This window comes from Mesoplodon mirus (assembly GCF_964341445.2).
Source record: "Mesoplodon mirus genome assembly, chromosome: 20".
Classification (NCBI taxonomy): Eukaryota; Metazoa; Chordata; class Mammalia; order Artiodactyla; family Ziphiidae; genus Mesoplodon; species Mesoplodon mirus.
The window spans coordinates 26,254,969-26,276,009 of record NC_138996.1 but is presented as its reverse complement, the minus strand read 5'-3'; positions in this window follow the sequence as shown (position 1 = coordinate 26,276,009).

Genomic DNA, 21,041 nt, shown 5'->3' with positions numbered 1-21,041 from the left:
TTAATGCCAAATGATTAAATATTAAAATTAAGTAAATTAATTAGAATTATAAAAGAGAGAACTACAAAGAGAATTTCCATAAGACAAGACAGAGTAGAATATCTTTCCAGAAATATATGCATATTTGAAAGAAACATAACTATTTAAAATGCAATTCTTTCGGTTCTCTTATGCTATTATCCCTTCTCTCTCTTTTTTTTTCCTATCTCCATTTTTTCCCTCTCTACTGGACCTTTCCCATCAGCGCTGAAATCTAATTTAGTATTTGCCATCCTTAAAAATAGGAACAAAGCTACTGCCTGCAACTGTTGTTTTCCCTCCACTTTTCAAAGCCAACTTTTTCAAAAGCATTAATCACGGTTTTTGTCTCCTCTTCTCCACCTTGCGTTTACTCCTAGCTCATTCCATGATGGCTTACCAAGGTCACCCACTCTACACCAAGACGGCATTCGCCGAGGTCACTTGCCAGCTTCCTCAGGGCGCCTCTGCGTCCTCATCTCCCTGAACCTCTCAGAAGCGTTTGCTCCATGCTTCACAGAACCACCCTCGTACCCTCCACCTTCCCTCCAGATCCTCTGCCTCCTGCAGTCTCCTCTGTCAGCCTCTGCCTTGCTCTCTAGCTGCAAAATTCAGCACTTTCTTTTTCATTCTGCGCACATACCTTTTCAATTCTAGAACATTCTAGAATCTTTCCTTCTTCTTGGAAGGCTACCTACCCAGTTTAAATGCTACTTGCAAGGGAAGCCCCCTCTGACCTTTCAGCCTGTTTAGGTGCACCTTTTATATATTCTCCTTGCAACCAGTGACCTTCATTAAATATATGTATATGATATTACACTACATATATATGATATATATGTAGGATATTATCCTACTATAATTTTGACAAAATAAATATTTATGTAAGAAGGTGTTGGATGTTTGTCACAACTAACTAAATTCTAAGCCCCATAAAATCATAAACTATAACTTTCTTATTCATTCCCACATCTCCAGGATTAGCATATAGCTAGCATAGCAAAATATTTCTTAATTGAATAATTGGATTAAAAAATTTTATACATATAACCCATACAGAAAAGAACATGTGGAATTAAAACTAAAATGAGGGCTTCCCTGGTGGCGCAGTGGTTGAGAGTCCGCCTGCCGATGCAGGGGACATGGGTTCGTGCCCTGGTCCGGGAAGATCCCACATGCCGCGGAGCGGCTGGGCCCGTGAGCCATGGCCGCTGAGCCTGCGCGTCCAGAGCCTGTGCTCTGCAGCGGGAGAGGCCACAGCAGGGAGAGGCCCGCATACCACAAAAAAAAAAAAAAAAAAAGTAAAAAAAAAAACTAAAATGAAATTTGCCTCCTTACAGAAAGAGATCAGTTGGAAGCCTTTCTTGGTTTGAGAGCATCCTTTGCTGTGAAGGGAAATGGACCTTAAGTCTGGATGGTATCCCACTAATACTGGTGTAATTTGCCTCATGGGTCACATCGTTGAGTTTTTAAGATATTTCAGTATACTGTCATATCTAAATGGAAACTTTTTTCTAAAATTGGGTATATTTTCATGTGAGTGCCATCATTCCTGAAGAAAAGGTAAGATGCTTTCCCATTAGTATGATTTAACATTTTGAATAACAGTTAAAAATTATAACATGAAAGAAAAAAGTCAATGTAGATTTACGAGAATATTTAATAAAAGACTTTTGTGTGTCATTGCTTATAGGTAGTGTATGTTCTTCCTTATTGTATGATGGGAAAACCTCACCCTGTACCACAGGAATCTATGATGATGCTGAGCCTGAATTCTAGGTACTGTAGCTTCCCAAGAGAGAGCAGACAGTTATACCATTCTATGGGCTATTTCCAACTGGGCTGAGAAAGAAACGCTGAGACTATTCTTTGGAGAACTATTCAGCTCTGGGAAAGGATTATGTAACCTTATAGGTTCATTTAAAACATTTTATATATTTCTCAGAAATAAAAAAATGTTCTTACGTGTAGTCATTAGATAAGGATCATAATCCTCATTGGTAATATGTGATACTTAATAACAGCTGTATATTAGCTCTGCTAAATGGCTTGTAAGATGTTAAAATTCATTCTATGAATAATATAATAATATGATTTTAAAACAAGTAGAAAATGACAGAAAGATGGGAATAATGAGAATGCAGTATATAATCTTCAAGGGAAAGTTATAAATATGTATTTAAACCACAGATATACAGACTTTTTATATCCTTATGCCATAATATAAATGTCAGAGGCTCCACGTCCTAAATTATCATTGCTGCTGTTTTTGTCTTCTTTTTGCCTAAAGAATTTGAAAGACATTATTTCTTCCTCTGTTTCTAAGCCCTTACCTTGCGGTGGGCGTGCTGTATTACTTGAGGTGACGGGGGTGCCTGTAATAAGTCGTGGCTTCTCTGCTCTGTACACTGTGGATCAGATACATATTTTACAAGCCTCAGAAAGGCGGTATTGAGCCAACTTCTTACACAATTACCCAACAGCAGAACATATCTAAAATATTTCAGAATATCAGCTAGTTATCTCTCCTCCCTCTTCTCCTTTTTTCCCTCCTTTCTTTCCCCCTTCCCTCCTTCCTTTGTTCCTCCCTCCCCCTTCCTCTCTCCTTATCTATCTAAGCTATTTATCAACGGTCTCTCTCTCCCCAGCCCCCGCACCCTGTTTCAATCTCTCCCTAACATACTGTTTCTCTTTGTAGTACTCATCTCTACCAGCACTGTCTAAGAGGCCTTTCTGTGCTGCTGGTGATGCTCCGTATCTGACAGTAGCCACTAGTCACACGTGAGTGATTGAGCTATTTCAAATTATTCAGCACTTGAAATGCAGCTAGTGCAACAGAGAAACTGAATTTTAACTATAATTTTAATTAATTTAAATTTACATTTAAATAGCCACATATGACTAGTGGCTAGAATATAAATATGAACAAAATGCAACCCTGACCTTTGGAATATCACATTCAAGTATGCTTTTACTGACAGCATCCTGAACTGGATATTTGGAGGTTTATTGAGTTGGCAAATATAATGTTCCTCATCACACATGAGTCTGACAAACTAAAAAGATAGTAGAAAGCCAAGACAGATAAAGCAAATTTATATATTCATAAATTAAGAGACTCAAAATAGCAAAAAATAATGCATTACCAAAAAATGTATTACATAACAAAAATGAAGTAAATAGGTTTAGATCAAGACATTTGTTTTCACAATGTTTTATATCCTCCTTGAAATAAATTTTATTGACAGGGTTCTGACTGTGTTCTTCTGTCATCTAGCTGTGTGACACCAAACAACTCACACTGATGGTTCTCCATGAGCCCTGAGTGGCTAAAACTAAGAGTGAGGTCAGTCATCTATAAACAACTCCTGTTACAAGACTGCAGAAGTCAAGCTCTTGGAGATTGTTTCCATGACATCTTTAATGTAATACATAGCTTGCTTGTGTTTTAAATATTAATCAAGAGATGTGGAAGAAATACTTAATTCTTCTCCATGTCTTAGTCTTTGCAGTATTTTTAATAGAGATGCTAAACAAAATCTTAGATTGCTGCAGGAAAGGTAGAGACATAAGGGGAGACAGAGAAGGCTAAACTGAAACTATAATTAATTTTCAATTGCATACAACGCTTTTTTTTTTTCCAGAAGGACAGTCTTCAAGTACAGCTGTGTGTGTTGATACAGCATGGTTTTTCATCATATAACCAAAATGATGCCCCTAACGAGCACGTGATCACTATGCCTTTATTGGTTTATAGAAGCTCTTTATAGTTCCCACTAAAAAGATGGCCTTTCGAGAACATGCTCTGAGTGTTTTCTAGAGCAGAATATTTTTAAAGAATTTTTTGTGTAGTCTACATCTATCTTGCTATCTTAGAAAAATTTTCACAAATATTTAGGAGCTAAGGTCTGGTGTGGTGACTAGACTATTGTCAAGGAAACTAACCTATGTTTACTTAATAAAACGATACTGTGGTTCCCGGAGTTGGGGCAGCCCACAAGTCATTTTTTCCTTATAATTTTGATTAATTGTGGTATTTAATTTCCCTTTTCCCAGCCACTGAATACCTCAAAGAGTTATTATTTATTCTTTCCCTACTTTCAGGAAAGATTTATAGTGGGCATTAAACACATTCAGTAATTGTGATAGTCACTTTTGTAGATGGAAAGCCTAATTCGATTGTTCCTATAAAGAAAAGATGTTCAGTCAATTCTCTATTATCCCCACTAGTGGATGGAAGCAATCGAGCAGATAATTTAAGTCACCAAATGGACCAAAATCCATTTTATATTTTATTCTGGAATATGCTTTCATATTTACACTTGAATGTAGGCATGATTGATGTTCAGCCATTCAACCGAAATGATGAAAGCAAACATGTGGAAGGTCTACCAGGAGGAGCAGGAATGATGCCTGGGTCAGACCTGTCTCACTCTCCTCAGTATTCTAACCTTCACAATTCATTGCTGAAAATGGAATGCATCACTTAACATACTGATGAGAAACAGGAGGCTGGAGCAGAAATTTCCTTATCTCTCTAAGTTTCTGGCTCAGACCTTTTCTGGGACAGAGAGACAATTAAGCATTCTGGTTTAGACCATTTCTTTTCCAGTTTCTGCTGGAAGAGAAAGGTTTAATTACTCATGGCAGATGATAATGGCAGTAAGATTCTGTATCTATACCACTTTGAAAGGCAATTGAAGAATCCCCTTTGCCATGATTTGTTCCCACTTGTTAAATATTTCTGTAACTACATTGCACAATGCAGAGGCTTGTTTTCTTTCTTTCTTAGCCTACTGTAATAGGGTAACCACCACTGTAGGAATTGCACAAACTCTACAGAGGATGCTGCTAGTGTGTTTAATCTGTTCACACACATGTACATTTATTACTTTGCTAATGATAATTTTTGGTTTTATTTTGCCAATATCAAAATTGTAATAATAAAATGATTATATATTTAAATAAAATGAGATGTCTTTTATCATTTGGGGGTAAGTGAAGTTCAGAAGTGCCAACATACCTTCACAAGTCTATTAAAAAATAAATTTTTATTGTGATAACATGGATATACCCACACACAGCTTTCTTAAAAAGACTGTTTCTTGCCAAGAAATAGGCATCAACAGTGACTCTTCAATGACTATTCATCCCTAACTTTGTGGAGAAGGAAAATTATAATTTGTCTTTTTTGTCCTTCCCTAGTGTTAATACAGATTGATACAAATATGGTAGATTTGCCCACACATCTTCTCCCTGAGGAAGTGAATTATTAATATCCTCTAATAACCTACAATGACTGCAACTTAATATATAAATTTCACTTAAAACCTGGTGACTAAATATTAAGGTCTATGGTTAAGCAATCCATAAATTCATAAATCAGACTGACATTTAATCCTTTGCTAGCTGGTTGATTACAAAAAATTTTCACTGGACTTTGCCTATGATGATGCTACTTGCCACATATTTCCTTTATCATGAGAACAGGTTCCAGAGAAAAATGTTGCAACCCTGTCAGCTGTGTCCCTTAATGTTAATTTCTTTTTTTTTTTTTTGCAGTACGCGGGCCTCTCACTGTTGTGGCCTCTCCCGCTGCGGGGCACAGGCTCCGGATGCACAGGCTCAGCGGCCATGGCTCACGGGCCCAGCCACTCCGCAGCATGTGGGATCTTCCCGGACCGGGGCACGAACCCATGTCCCCTGTATCGGCAGGCGGACCCTCAACCACTGCGCCACCAGGGAAGCCCCCTTAATGTTAATTTCAATTTTGTTCATAATATCCCTGGGTCTCTTTATCTTAATTATATAATTTAATACTGACATCACCATTTTTTAATTATTAAAAAAATTGAGGACAGTTACATGGCAACTCACACAAAAGGAAGATCTAACGGTCACTTATTTTTAGCTATTAGAGCAGAAACATACCTTGGGTGTAATGAGTTAAGAGAGCATATTTTAAAAATGGATTTTAGAAAGTATATTAAATGAAGTTAGTACAGTACTTACATAGTTAAGCATTTTAAATTAAGCACATCAAGCAGGCATAACCAAGGAATTAATGGATTCTTCATTATCAATATCTACTGATAGTTACTCTATGTTCATTATGAATTTGGGGGTGATGAACATTCAAGAGATTCATTTTGTGTTTACAAAAAGCATGAGTATAAGTGAATGATTATACACAAGAGGACCTACTTTTGGTTGTTTTGGGGGTTTTTTGGTTATTTTTTGGCTGCACTGTGAAGGATGTGGGATCTTAGTTCCCCGACCAGGGATGGAACCCATGCTCCCTGCAGTGGAAGCACAGAGTCTTAGCCACTGGACCGCCAGGGAAATCCCAAGAGGACCTACTTTTGAATGAAGAATACAATGTATATTAACCTATTACACTTGTCTTTAAAATGTATTATATTGAAATCCAGGTTACAACAGGGAAGAGGTTGATTTCTAAGTAATTTATAGAATTTTAAATGTTTCCTAGAGTCTGTTGGGGTAAATGAAAGACTCTGCTGTAATACAATGCATGCAAAATAATACTGGTTTCAAATTTGAATTGAAAAAAATTGTTCTATATGATGAATAGAGAGAATGAGTAACAGAATAATTAATGACATCTGAAAATAATAGCATAAGCTTGATAACCATGTGATGTATTTTTGAGCATTTTAGTTTTGACCTTGCTAAGATTAAGTTCTAAGACTCCGCTTGAAAATTTGGTCTCAATTCTATGTAACTGTTAGACTGCAATAAATATGATTCAGAAAGAAAATTAATCATGAGAATGTAAGAGTCTTTCTAAGCAGCACTGTTTAAAATATTTGAAATTTAGTTGTGGGATTTTTTTCATTGTAAAATATAATAGGAAAATGGTATATAGCAACGCTTTCCACAACCCTCTGTAAATGTAGTAAAGATAAGCCATTTAAATTATAAAAGTAGAGCCAAAATAAATGTATCTATTGTAACTATAACACTATATAATACTTATACTTTTGCCTTGTCTGTGTTATTTATCTTTATATTCCCAACCTGACTCATTGTTGGCCTCTAATATATATGTATTAATTAAATAAAAATATCACCACATATGGCTGGAAACAAACCAAATAGGAACTCAAGGTCTTCAGGAAACAAAGAATTTTGACTGGGGTGATGTAGGCTTCTTTGTGGAAATGAGATACTTGAGTTGGGCATTGAAGGACAAATAGGTAATGACAAGGAAAAACAATAATGACATTTAGTTTTCAAAACTTTTGCTTTTTACTTCTAGAAAACTATTTAAATATATTTCTGCAGGAATATAATCCCCAAACACTGTTTTCCACTAGATAAATCTACTCTTAGAAAATAAATAGTGTTAAAAACAAGATAACAAGCCCAAAATGGAGTCACTTATGCTAAGTCCCACGTCACAAACCGAGACTTCATTACGCTTTTGGTCCCTTCGAGAAATAGAATCTTAAGCCAGTCAATCAGGAATCACCTAATTGATACTAGTTAGCTAATCTGCCTAACAGACCCTGCCATCCCCTCAAGGAAAGTGACCTTGTCATAACCAATCCAATTTTTTTGTCTAGTATAACTTCCTTGTTCCTGCTCTCTTCTGCCTAATAAAGTTTTTTCATTTTGTACAGCTCCTTGGAGCTCCTTTCTATCTGCTAGATAGGATGCTGCCCGATTTCATGAATTATCAAATAACACCAATAAGATCTTTAAAATTTTAAAATTTACTCAATTGAATTTTGGGTTTTAACAAAAGGCATTTGATTTCTAAAAAGAAAAACCAGTAATAATTTTTGATCAATGGAGATAAGGAGAAAAGAACACATTTCTGATACATCCTCAAAGAAGAAGTACAGACAAGCGGCAACAGTCACAGACGTAAAGAACAAACTTTCGGTTAACAAGGGGGATGGGGGGGTGGGATGAACTGGGAGACTGGGATTGACATATATACACTACTATGTATAAAACAGATAACTGAGAACCTACTGTATAGCAATAAATAAATAAATAAATAAATAATTAAAAATAAAGATAGAAACAGTCATTAAAAAAAAAGTAGAGACATATAATAAATTCCAACTAAAAATAAACCAATTCCTGTCCTGAATATTACAAGACCAGTTCTTGCCTATCTGTCAATCCCCTCAAAATTCAGAAGGGAAGAAAGAGAGGAGTCGACATTTATATATCATCTCACCCATTATTTCATTTAATTCCAACAATTAATAATACAATAATATTAATACCCTAATAATTATAGGGTACTTTGTACTCATTTAAAGGCTCAGAAACTTTAAGTAACTTTCCCAGGAAGACATAAGTGGCAGATCAGTAATTCAAACCCAGAAATAGGAACCCAAAGCCAAGGCCTTTCTGCTACAACATTCAGTGCTAGTAGACAGAATGGAGCTCAATAATTATTGAGAAAGTTTTATTTATTCTCTGAAAAACTAATTAAAATTATACTTATCTTTAATAAATAGTTTCACAGTAAGATAAATTAACCATGTTGAATAAATTAATTAAAATTCAGAAAAATAGACAATTGAGAGAACTGGATATTAAAGTTTAAGTGTAATTATAATTTTAATTATATCTACATTTCTATTTTAAATTAATACATTTGTTCACTAAATATATATTGAATGTCCCCTATGTGCCATTCACTCTATTAAGGACTGGATATACCATTATGAATGACACCATTTCTGCCCTTGAGAAGTTCATAACTTGGGACTTCCATATTTTTAGTTTTGCTTAATGGGAAATTTGTTGCTATGGAGATCAGCATGAGACAAATGCGAGCAGATTTAAGAGCATGGTGTGATTCTGAAGTAAGAAGATAGTTCCATAAGCCACACAGGAATATTTATCTCATTACATCATAATCACACTGGGTGCCTAATGATTTATTTTAATTTGTTTCTGCTAATAGGCTCTCAGAAACCCTTCCTATTTTCACCTTGCTTTTCTTCCTCATCTTCTCATCACTCAAGCTCTACCCTTCACTCACTTTTTGGACTCCTATTTGGGTTTGTGAAACATTTTTCAGACCCCTCCCAAGGTCAACTCCACTGTCCTTTTCAAACATTAATGCATTCTTTTTTTTAAAAATTAATTTATTTATTTTTGGCTGCATTTGGGTCTTCGTTGCTGCGCGGGCTTTCTCTAGTTGCAGCGAGCAGGGGCTACTCTTCATTGCGGTGCGCGGGCTTCTCCTTGCGGTGGCTTCTCTTGTTGCGGAGCACAGGCTCTAGGCGCGCAGGCTTCAGTAGTTGTGGCTCACGGTAATGCATTCTTTTGCAAAGCCTCACAAGCATTAAGAACTCCTCACAAGTATGCATAAAGTTTTAAGGCTAGCAGTAAATATAAGATCAGCCAGGACTGGGGGCATATATATGGACAAAAAAGGGCATCTGTCATAAACATATTTTAATTATGAAGTATTTTAACTTGATTGAAAAAGTACTGTTCTTTTGTTTTAATCTGCCAGCACGAAATATAGTGCCTGATTTTATAATAATATACCTTATTATGATTAAAATGAAATTCTATTTATAGTGGCTAATCTTTTAATTACAAAATATAGAAACTGAAGGAAGCGAAGAGGAAAAAAGGGGGACTTTTATTATCCTATCCATTATCCTATACTGGACAAGAACAATGCCTTTCTAGAAGAGATTTCCTTGCTGGGGAATGTCTCATTACATTTGCATATACTGCTCTACGGCTGCATCCAAAAAGGTGCCCATTCACTTCACAAAAGAGGTGTTTCATTTACTTCCACTCACCAAGGTAATTCCGTTGACCTTTGGGTCACTTGTTTCTAGAGCCTTCCTCCATTTTGACCATCTACTTTAAAATATATATATATATATATATATATATATATATATATCGTATCAGTTAAGGACCGAGAGGTGACAAAACAAATCCATCTATATGACTGGAAAAACGTGTAGCATACATTTTCTACTGAATTTGGGCTTTTTCCCTCTGTAACAGACAGCTCTTCGTTATTATCACACAAATGTCTAATGTCAGAAAGTATATTTCAAAATTTGACAATACATCCCACCTTTTAATATTTTTCTGTATACCAAAGAAATTTCAATAAAGAGATAAAGATAACGTCATAAAATATAGACACAAAAAGCAAATATTTTCTTTTATTTCCTTGGGTATTTAAGCCCCTCTTATGCATTTATAAAATGGTTCCTTACTCTGGCTTAAGTTATACAAAACCCGTGCACACAAAGATATAGACACAGAATCTTAGAAGCATGCTACAGCCTCATTCCTAATTTTCTTCTGGCTTTACATTTACTTGGACAGGCTTTAGCCACTTCTAATGCAAAGGGCCTTCAACTTTTTTCCACTAGTGTTTATTTTATTAGAATAGACGAATCTACAGACCACTGTTCCTTACCTATCCCTGATTGTACTGGGAAAAGAAAAAAACCTGAATTGGGGGAAGAATGGAGATATCTTTGATAAGGAATAAAATTACCTTTGATGAAATATAATAAAGAAGTCTGTTTTTTCCTAAATATTACAAATTAAATATTTATAATAGAAATGTTAGGATAAACTAGTATAACAATAAAATATATGATCAGTTTCTAAAACCTAGAAGACTTTCATGGACCGCTATGAACCACAGTCATCGCTTTAGGAAAACTACTGCTAGTAACTTTGTTTCCTAGCAATTTGTCATTGTTTATTCCTTTGTCTATCGCCAAAATTTTCAACTCTACTCTTCTATCAAAACTTTTCATAAAATACTTTTAATGAAAATGTACAAACTAGCAATTTTATATTCCAATTATACACTCAAATTTTAGATATTGAGAAATTAAGGGAGTTGGAAAATAGAGTTAACTTGTAACTGAATATATTTCATTTCATTAACAATCAAAATGTGATACTACTTCTAATCTAGATGATAATATCTATAAAAATTGTTGCTTTTATTTTCTCTTTAACAAAGGCTCCTAATTCTCATTTTCTAATGCTAATCTCCTCCATCATGTAAACTTACTTTCACTGAGGCTTTGGTCCTTTATTCTTTTAAGATAAATGGTAGTTGTAGGAAGCGATCTGATTACCTCTCAGGGATTCTATATTTTAGATTGAAACATTGCTAAATAAGGGTATGAGATGGGAGGTCCATATATAATAAAATAGTGGGAGAAGAACTGACTATTGTTAACTAAGAAATGCCTAGTTATGTGAGAGAAATATCGAAAACAAAGAGAACAATTAAAATTTAAAAGTAGACATGGGATCTAGTTGAAAGAACCGAAACTACATTATCAGGTGAGAAAATGGCTGAACTTGAACTTGAGTAGACAAAGAGCTATGATTTCAAATAATGTGTTTTTTTCTTAAAAATAATGGAAAAAAGGAAATGGGAATTTTCTATTGAGAAATATTTTCATATAGAAAGTGAATAGAAGCTGTCATTCTAGTAGAATGTATTATTTAGGAATCTCTCAATGTAATGATAAATTAAACTCAAATTGTCTTAAACAATGAAGGGAAATCACTGGCTCAGAAGACTTGGTCAAGTGGCACAATGATGTTACCAAAGACAGATTTCTTCCATCTCTACAGTATTACTTCAGTCCCAAACTGGCTTTAACTTTAATCTAAACCTCTCCTTCTGTTTAAAAGATGGAGTTCAGCTGCTAGCAGGAGAGACATACTTAATTATATTCAGTAGGAAGAAAGATTCTTTTTTCTAGTATACTTCTTAGAAAAACAATCTAACTTCTTTCCAAGAAATCTGCAGAAAATGTCTCCACGATTTGCATTTGCCCATACTGTGTTATAATTCTAATGGGGTGAGGCAGTCAGCTTCCACAAAATACTCATGGACAAGGGGGTACATACAATTGGCATATAGTTGACAAGATGAAAAGTGAAAGGATCCAGAGCAATTCAATTTGGCCAGAATCTACTAGGGGGAGGTTATTTGCTTTTGCAGTAGGCGATGAGATTCATCCTGGCTTTTGCTACCATGATAAGGAAAACTAGAGCTCACTTAGAACAGGGATATTCTGTTACTGAGGTCTTTCAGAGCAAGCCGCAACCTTAAGTTGAGAGACAATGGTGGACTTATCTACTGATGAACAAAGTGCCCAATATATTTGAAGGTAAGTTCATTTTCCTCTCCTTCATTGTTTTTTTCTCATCCTTCCTACTCAACCCTCACTCTCAGCACATACACACCTACAAATAATAGACACACAAGCAAAAGTACAGGAATAACCTGGCACGGTTCCTCTGAATCGACCCAATTGCTTTGATCTTTTACTTTTTTTTCCATGTCAGCTTTCTTAGTTTCTGATCATGCCTTTATTCTTCTACATTATCCACTAGTTTGCAGCCTTTTGAAAAATTGTATACCTTAGGATTCCTTCAAAGCAGCATCTAAACACTTTAGAGTAGAGGAAATTAACAGATAAATATAAGCTTTAGTATAATATATATTTAATGAGAAAAGTCTTTTGAATTATATAAAATGGATTCTAGAAGAAAATTTTTATTCATTTGTTAAACACAGTAATATGATTATTTGTTCTGTGAGGATCATTCTCATTTATTAAACATGAGAATTCTGCTGTATGTTAAAACACACACACATAATTTTTAAAAAGAATTTGAGGAACATATAAAAGATAGATTGGTAGACTGTAGCAAAATGCCTTTGAGCTCATATATATACATATATTTTGCTACTATATATATGTATACATATATATATAATTATTTTATTATGGTTTGATGGCAAACAATGCTGAGTAGAAACCTTCACAGGGACCTTCATTGATTTTGCATTTCCATGGTTCTACGTTCAAACCCCTTCCTCAATGTATACTTCTCAATTTTCTGGAACCCAACATCTCAAGCCCTTCCTTTCTCAAGAGACTGCCTGATTAAGAGGTCAAAAGAACAAGATACTCCCTCTTCTTGGAATCAGGGGAACCATTAGAGCACGTGAACTAGATTCTGCCAATTGCATGGTTCTGTTCCAGACTTTTGAATCTTGAGAGAGTGATTCAAAACTAATGACACCCAATATTCATATACTTCTTATGTTTCAGACCATGTTTTAAATGTTTTATTCATTTAATCTTTACAACAACTTTAGGAGGTAGAGGCTATTATTTTCCACATTTTACAGTTGCAGAAACTAAAGCCCATAGCTGAAGGCCCAGTTGGCACAGCATTCATGGTAAGCAGCTTTGAAAATCCATTGACAAGACGGGCAGGAAGATTCAAGCACTGGGACATTTCTGCCTCCAGTCACACTGGAGTAAATGTCTCTACAAGCAACTAGAAAACGGGACAAAATACATGAGGAAATGATTTTCAGGCTTTGGATACCAGGCAAAAGAATGTGATCCTTGAGAGAAGGAGGATCCAGGAGATGAGCCCCATAACCAGCCCCAACCCCAGCTTTCAGCCTGGAACAATTTCCTGGCTGAAAACAAGGAGCTGGAGCCCACACAGAAAATGATGATGCACTGAGATGAGAAGTGGAGATCAGAGACTGCTGAAGGCACTGGGATCTGCAGGGCACAGTACTGGAGAGACTCAATATTAACAAGATGTCCATTCTCCCAAAATCTATAAATTCAATACAATGCCAATCAAAATCCCAGGAGGCTTCTTTTTATTCTCTGGAAATTGACAAACTGATTCTAAATCTCATGTAAAATCAAAGGACATAGAAAAAAACAAAATTTCTGAAAACAAAAGGAAGAAGAAGAACAACAGCAGCAACAATAAAATTGGAAGACTTAATCTACCTGATTTCAAGACTTATTACAGGGCTACAGTAAGCAAGAGTTTGGTGTTGGCGTAAGCATCAGTGAAATACACCACGGTGTCCAAAGTGGGCCCACACATATGGGCAATTAATTTTTTATAAAGGCATCTAAGTAATTTAATAAGAGACAGTAGACTTTCCAACAAATAGTGGGAAAAGTAGACATCCAAATGGGGAGAAAAAAAGAAGAACCCTGACTCTACTTCACACCAACACAAAAATTAATTCAAAGTGTATTATAGACCTAAATATAAGTCCAAAACAACAAAGTTTTAAAAGGGAAACATATAGGAAAACTGTCATGATACTGGCAAAGATTTCTTGGAGAATACACAAAAAGCACTAAACGTTTTTTAAAATGATAAAATGGACTTCAAATTGATTCTGCTCTTTAAAACCCAACATAAAGAAAATTTAAAAATCTAGCCAGACTGGGAAAAATACATTTAAACATATATCTGACAAAGTGTTAGCATCCACAATATAAAGAAAACTCTTACAACTCAATAATAAAAGAAACAACCCAAATAAAATAGAAACAAAAGACAAATAGACACACCAAAAAAGAATACAGACAAAGGCCAATACACATGAACACATGAAACAAAGACATGAAAATATGCTCAGTATCATCAGTTACCAGTGAAATACAAATTAAAACCATGATATTATACTGTGTGACATCCATGTAACAGCCACTAGAATGGATACAATTAAAAAGAGTGATAATATGAAATTTTGGTGAAAACTGGAACTGCAACTGCAAATGGAACATTGCTAGCAGAACTGTGAAATGATACAATGCCTTTTGAAAATAGCTTTCAGTTCCATATAAAGGATTTACTTACAATATGATCCAGCATTTCACTTTTATATATTTACCCAAGAGAAATGAAAACATATATCTATACAAAGGCCTATCTATATGAGAATATTGATAACAGCATTATTCATATTTCAAAGGTAGAACCAACCCGAATGTCCCTCGACAGATGAATGCGTATGCACATGTTATATATATATATAATAGAATACTGCTCAGCACTAAAAAGAAACAACTTACTGATAGACACAATAATATGGATGCATCTCAAAACATTATGCCAAGTGAAAATAGCTAGACACAAAAGACTCCACAGCATACCCTTCCATTTATATGACCTTCTTTCTGGAATAGGTAAAGTTAATCAAAAGTGATAGAAATTGATTAGGTTTTGCCTGGGATGTGGGATTGGGGGTTGACTGTGAAGGGAATGTTCTGGGTCATGAAAATGTTCTGTGTCTTGATCAGGATGGTAGTTACAGAGGTGTACACATTTATCAAAACTTATTTAACTGCACATTAAAATTGTATATATTATTCTATGTAAATTAGGTTAAATATAGTTAACTTTTTAAAAATCGTAGTACTACCCCTGGAGTAGTACTGAGTCCGCTGGCAAGGGCATTAAGTGTCTTACAAAGTCAACCCACAATGTTCCTGTGGTTTGACCTTGGCTGAGTCTGCAACTCCTTTGGTTGCTATATGGTTATAAAGCCTGAATTTCTAGACTCTACCTTGGTCTATCAGTTCTCCAATATCCTTCCACTTTCTTATTTTCTGCTTAATTTAATCAGTCAGTTTTTGTTGCCTGCTGACCAACAGAGCCACCTTGCAATATATAGGAACAGTGTGATGTAGGTTCTAAATAACTCACTGGAAATTAAGGGTTTGTTCTGTATAATCCTAGCTCTTTTAGTAATATGCCATTTGATTTTTAGCAAGTTTTTTTCCCTACCATGTGACAGTCTCCTAATTCGATAAGTGTACCTAACTTATCTGCAAGCCTTCATTACTACTGTGTCCTCTTCATGTTGGTTGATTAAGAGCTTTGTTCCTTATAAAGGCTCAACTACATTTATAATAAGTGACGTGTGAAAAAAATAAGATGGTTATTTACAGCATTTTACATTCCACTTTAGTATAATTTTTTCAGGATATGAAAATAAGATTAGATATAGATACAGATACATACATTTATATATTAAAATAAAAAATATATATAAACAAGATATATACATTTTTTTCATAAAGGCTATAAGCTGTCACAATTTAGACTGAAAATTTAATGAAAATACTGATTTAAAAATTATGGCACATATATACAATGGAATATTACTCAGCCATAAAAAGAAATGAAATTGAGTTATTTGTAGTGAGGTGGATGGACCTAGAGTCTGTGATACACAGTGAAGTAAGTCAGAAAGAGAGAAACAAATACCATATGCTAACATATATATATGGAATCTACAAAAAACAAAAAATGGTTCTGAAGAACCTAGGGGCAGGACAGGAATAAAGACGCAGACATAGAGAATGGACTTGAGGACACAGGGAGGAGGAAGGGTAAGCTGGGACGAAGGGAGAGAGTGGTATGGACATATATACACTACCAAACGTAAAACAGATAGCTAGTGGGAAGCAGCCGCATAGCACAGGGAGATCAGCTCAGTGCTTTGTGACCACCTAGAGGGGTGGGATAGGGAGGGAGGGAGGGAGACCTAAGAGGGAGGAGATATGGCGATATATGTATATGTATAGCTGATTCACTTTGTCATAAAGCAGAAACTAACACACCCTTGTAAAGCAATTATACTCCAATAAAGATGTTAAAAAAAATTTTTATAATACCTAAGAGCAACAGGAGACTGAACAACAAAATTAGCCAAAAAAGAAAGAGTACTGTAAGAATGATAATGTAAAAAAAAAAAAAAAGATATAAAAATGAGGACCATTTTTTCTTCCATTATTTACCAATAATAAAATAACAAGAAGTACTTGACAAAAAAAAATTATGTCAGGACTATTACTGGGTATCTCTTTAATTTCAAATTATAAGGAGATCTAATTAAGCAAGAGTTCTTTATTAATAGTTTTTATTTCTTTGGAGACAAATGTCCAACATACTAAATGTTTTTTAAATGTTTGTTGTTTTTAAATGCTCACTGAAAAAGATATGCCTTGTGTCATGTTATCATACAACTTTACTGCAATTTTAAGATCATGACACATCCTAAACATATTATTTCTATATTTTATTTGATTGCATACATTACAAAATGAAGATATTCATATAAATAGTCTCATACATGGAGAAAACTGTATTGATTTTATTTTTTCATTTAGTTGTCTAGATAAATTTTATAATAAAACCAAATTACAAGTTTAAAATAAAAACATTGTACAATTCCTGATTGCTATATATTTATAGTCATCATGTGGCCCCTAACAATTTGACAATATATAAAAAATAAAAAAGAAAATAGTCATTAGAACTCTCCCTTTCTTTTAAAACTTAGATTGTAACAATTTCAATGTCACAAAAGTAAGTCATTCAATCCCAGAAAACAATATGCATGTATAATTTCAAATAACAGACCATAGTGTGTGGTTTAGTCTAATTAGTGTGGTAACAATAACTGGATTCACAAGAATAGCTTCAAGTGATAAGAGAGATTACCAGGCACCATAAAAATGATAACACAGAAGGCATTTTGGAATTGGGACAGCTGCTCAGGATGTGGAAGAACATGGGATATAGATATCATAAGTGTATCAGTTTTTACATGCTAAGAGAGAAGCTTAATATGCATTTTCATTCAGCTGTGTATCTGTCCACGCTTTTCAAACCAAAGGTCATTTGGTTATACATGGTGTCTAATACAATAAGTATCTAAGACTTCAACTAAAAATTGTATCTTTTAAAATAGGAGCAAGAAAGAAGAGTGAACACAACGAATGGTCTATTCAACTCATCCTTTCTAACTTGACTGTATAGAGTGTTCACACTGCTTTAAATATATTGCTCGTTTTTAATATTGGTTTTAACAAGTAAGTTTTTAACAGTGTGAATTGAGATCGATAATGTTTTATTCACAGAAATTAATCATCTCTAACATAGATCCTGGCTGCCAAGTGAGAGTGATTTCAGCTACCATAATCAGGCCAGTCATTAGACCTTCATGGCCATTATTTTTTATCTAATATTTCTTAATTGTTACTAATGTAACATTAATATATCTATTTAGTCGTTCACATATTTTATTGGTAATACAATTAACCATTTTGTTCTTTCAATATAGTATTTGGTGAGTAACATTCAGTCAATGACTAAAGCAGGTTTCAGAAGGAATTGGCAAATTTTATTGAAGTAATCTTGATTGCAGACTGAGAAGAATAAGGCATATAAAATTGTTATTAAACACCTTATTAACATCAAAATCATGACAGATATTTTAAAACTTGCATGCTAGTACAAACTGTCAAATTAATTTCAAAAAGATTATACCCTATAAATGTATATAATTTGGGGGGACTGTTATTGACCTTTTGTCTGTCTTTGCCAACATTTCTAAACTGGCATGGTCTTGTCATGATCACTAAATGTTTAAATGCACATTGGCTTGAATGAACATGTGAAATCCTTGCCAAGCTGAAACTTGGAGAAATGTTTCTAAATATTTTATACATGGAAAGAGGAAATAAAAGGTGGTCCATGGGGGCTCCTAATGATCTCAGTCCAACCTCCTCCCCAGCAAGGATGTCCAGGGCAGTGTGGGCAGGGGACCCAAGGGTTCTGGAATGTGTGCAGTGTATCTGGAGTGGTCCATCTTTCTTTTGTGTTGAGAAGTGTCATTTTGTATTAAAGGCTGGGTACACTAGAGCCTCTCAGTAGGTTTGGATTAGCCTATCTGGAGTAATCAGTATCCCTATGCTATCTGTATACAGAGATAATTTGTGGATCCCAGCTATTCCATTGCATGCCAGTTTGTTCAAAATCATAAATCTACCTAGAAAGTCAGTCTATCTGGGTTGGCATTATGTCTCAGGCAATTAGGATGTTCATTACATCATTCTACTTTCCCCACATCTTCTTGCTGGAATACATCCAAATGGAGCCCACTGTCCACGTGAAGTCAGACTGAGGGATTTCTTTGCTCCCATTGTCTCAGAAATGCTCTCTGACTTGTGGCTGCTTTAAAAGGGCATTCACTTTGTGCGGAGGGCAATCCTCTCTTGCCTTACATAGCCTCTACCCCAGCTCTGCAAATTCTACCTACAATGATCCATTAACCAAAAAGATGGTACAAGGCACCACTGGAGGCACCGCCACAGTCCAGGCTCCAAGGACACCAGACACTGTGTTACACCAGGATTATGAAAGATAAACACCACCACAAACAATAAGGACAACTGATCCTGGGGGAAACAAAAATAATAATATAAAAAAAACAAGGAAAGAACTTTAAACAATTCTAATTCCTTAAGGAATTTGAGAACACATGTAACTATAAAATAAGAAGAGGTTGCTATGAGAAAAGAGCCTTCAGAGAATAAGAAAAAGTTCTTAGAAATTAAAATTAAAGTTGTCAAGTAATTATCCCCTGAGTTAATTATATTAATCAGCTGAAAAAAAAGTGTAGGAAATTTCCCAAACTCTAGAATAAAAAGGCAAAGCAATAATATGAGAAAAATCAAGAGAAATCAAGGCTAGATCCAGATGGTTCAATAAGCATCTAATAGTTTTTGAAGGAGAGGTCTGTGACTATCGGAATAAGTGTTTCTTTTCTAATAGTTAAAAGTCCTGGAATTGCATCTTAATAGACGAACTCAAATTGTAAGCCTGTCCTTGAAGCAATTACTGTGCCAGGGATATGGAGAAAAAGTAAAGGTCATATATATATTTTCAAATCTTAAAAGTGGCTTAAAAAAAGATTTAATATGTTTACAGATCTGAATGCAAATGTTATCAGTCTTGCCTGTATCAAGGTACAGCTAACAGAAGATGAGAAAAAGAATTGAGGAAGAGATATGTAGGGAAAAATAGGTGCCTTAACAAGTTGGGGCATCAAGAGATGTTTAAAGCTGCTAAGAAAAGAAAAACTAAGCATTTATATACATTATTTTAAAGTATTTAATGATATCAATAGAAAAACTAAAATAATAACTCCCCTTAATTTAAGGAGAGGGTGAGAGGAGGTGGTGGTAAATTAGCTGAAACCTCTCCTCTTATATGGAAGGGAATTAAGAGGTAATATCTAAAATTGATAAATTATAAAGAAGCATGCAGTTTAAAAATATGGTAGTAACCACCAGCAGAATTGAAAAGAGAAATGTTTCAAAGTTTTCTCTAGAGGGATTGAAGGGAATCTTCTAGCTTTCATTTGATACTCTCCTCTATTTTTTTATAAAGCAGTTTCATGTGCTATTTTATGATGCAAATGTGTACATAAATACATGAAAATAAAATGCCTAATAAAAAAGCATTAAATTTAGAAAACTTAATTTGGATTGTTTTACAATAGTATCTGTGTGTATTTGAATTATATTACTACATGTATACGTAAAACATTTATTGGATGAACTTGAAGAACATACTTTTTTTTGTATCTGTAAGACCTCTTATGAGTTGAAAAACATGTGTCTGTCTCAGTGGTGAACACTTTCTTTAAAGGGTCAGACTGTAAATATTTTAGGCCTTGTGGGCCAGAAAAAAAATTAAGGTATCATTTATGTACATATATAATAAGGGAGAAATTTTTTCACACATTTTTGTTGTTGAAATTGAGAATTTAATAAAAATCAAGTATACTTTTTTGTAATATAAATCTACTAATGAGAAGAATGAATTTTTTTTGGAGGGTAATAACATTTTACTTAAGTTGGGATTTAAAGTTAGTATTTCCTATTATCAAATCAGTTGCAAGCATTCATATGTAAAGACAGATTTGTTTGTGGGCCCCCCAAAAAACACCCCAAAACCCCATGTGGATCAGGCCCACAGGTTGTAGTTTGCTGACCCCCTGCTTTATCCAGTCAGCTTCAATTTAGCTGGCATCCAAACTTAGATTTCTCAACTATTTATGGTAAAGAATCAGGTTTGTTTTATCTTGTTTTCATCCAGTTTGTTGCAGAATCGATACTGTGTTCAATAAAATAAGAGTTGAACTACTAGAAAAATGAAATTAAAAAAACAAAGACATAAAATACCACCCTTTTTTATTATTAGAATCAATAAACATAAAATTATCCTGTTAAATTGCTAATAAAATTTTCTAAACACTTACTTGCAATTTCTACATTTATCTAGGGGCCAAATAGTACTAAAGAGTTTGCAGACTGGTACTAAAT